Here is a 1,729-nt window from a genome sequence, read left to right on the forward strand (position 1 = left end):
ACATGAAACATAAAGTTCATCTTAGTAATTCAAAGCTGGGCGCCCCAAGCAATCACTAACAATCAGAAAGGGAAACAAAAGAGGGAAAATCATGCAGGTGCATCATGTGATTATAACACACACTTTACAAATTAGGGGGTAAATTTTCACTTTCCTAACTTGCTTTTGTGATTTCCATCCTCACCTGAGCCATACTCAGGCCATAGTCATCTTCAATTGCTAAGCATTCTGTTCTCAGCCTCAAGATATCAATCATGCTGTGTGAAGCTTCTGGAAGGCTGGGTCTCAGACTCTGGTTAAAAAGGATCTATGGAACCCTAGCCTAGAGCTGCCATGTGCCAGACATTCTGTGTTTGAGGGTCTAGAGTCAATTGGCCCCCCAGATATGCCAGAAATGCCTTGACTAAACTATACCGTGAACCTAACTCCCATATAACTGTTTTTAGATCGAAGGGTTGTTGTGAACATTTGAGATATTCTATTCGGCTGTGTGCCCTGAAAGGATAAAGTTCTTAGTAAATCTTAACCATCATTATTATGCCTTATCTTAAGTTATGTCTCTACTTAAATCTTTTTGTTCTTCTTATAAGAAACATTTATAAGACAAATGCTTGGACTTATTTCATCACCTGAGTCTCCCTACTGGGCTTTTAAAAGGGCATAGGCAGTGTCTTATGTTCAAAGCTTATTAAAGTTCTTGACAGTGTTGCTTCAGCAGCACATACACCAAAATTGGAACAATTCAGAGAAGATGAGCATGGCCCCTGTTCAAGGATGACACGCAAATTTGTAAAGAGTTGCATATTTTTAAAAATAAATGTTTTGATCAAAAAAAAGTGCTTGACACACACAATGCACTTAATTCCTTATTGATGAATGAATGAAGTGAATTAAATAATAAATTTCCCATGTTGCTGGGTTTGATACAGAAATCTTTGTTTATACTTACAAACTTCAGTAACATGAAGATGATTCAAGGCTGTCAGTAAAAATGGCTTAAGAAACAAATGTAGTATCTGAATACTGTGCTGGCGAATATGGGTCACTAACATCACACATATGGTGTTCTTATCACTTGATGCATTTTAGATCACATTTCCTATTCTTCCCTAAAATAGTGATAGGTACAACAGCTGGTGGGGATTAAAAGAGTAAAGCCAGTGAATTTTTTATTATTAAAGGTGATCAGTACATGGATATGTAAACGCATGTGTGGCAGCACTTAAGGAATGACACCTGCTTTCTTTAGAGGAACATCATGGATAGGATGGTGTGTAAGCCATCACTTGAAGGGCAAGCAAAACTGAGTGACATTAAGGGATGGGTAGGAGATGAGTTTGGGGGAAGAGTGTTCCAGGTAGTTAAATGGGTAGTGTGTGCAAAGTCGTATATGTGGTTGAGGGAAAGTGTTTGGCACTGTAAGGATTACAGTTCAATGTACATAAAAATGAGGGAAGAGAAATGGGTATAAAGAATATGTGAGAGATAAGCGAGGGAGGAGGTCTTTGTCGGAGTCCTCCTAAGGCAGAGCCTGAATCAAGGACTTGCATGCAGGCATTTTGCCTGGGAGATGATCCCAAGAAACAGTGGTGAAAGACAGGGAGGGTAGGGCAAGAAAGAAAAAGTAATGTAGGAGTAAATTATCACTCCTTTGTACATGTATAATGAGGACTCCATTTCACCAGGCCTCCTGGGAAGGGTAAATGATAGCTCCCAGAATTTTCCTCCT

At 39.2% G+C, this 1,729-nt stretch overlaps 1 non-coding gene across 1 annotated transcript; it reads left to right on the forward strand.

Annotated features, from left to right (window-relative positions):
- The first annotated feature begins 703 nt into the window (after nucleotides 1-703).
- On the forward strand, nucleotides 704-809 carry LOC128585127 (U6 spliceosomal RNA). The gene has a single exon (XR_008379872.1). It is a non-coding gene; the product is annotated as a U6 spliceosomal RNA (small nuclear RNA).
- Nucleotides 810-1,729: the final 920 nt, after the last annotated feature.

The sequence above is a fragment of the Nycticebus coucang genome, chromosome 4 (assembly GCF_027406575.1).
Source record: "Nycticebus coucang isolate mNycCou1 chromosome 4, mNycCou1.pri, whole genome shotgun sequence".
Classification (NCBI taxonomy): Eukaryota; Metazoa; Chordata; class Mammalia; order Primates; family Lorisidae; genus Nycticebus; species Nycticebus coucang.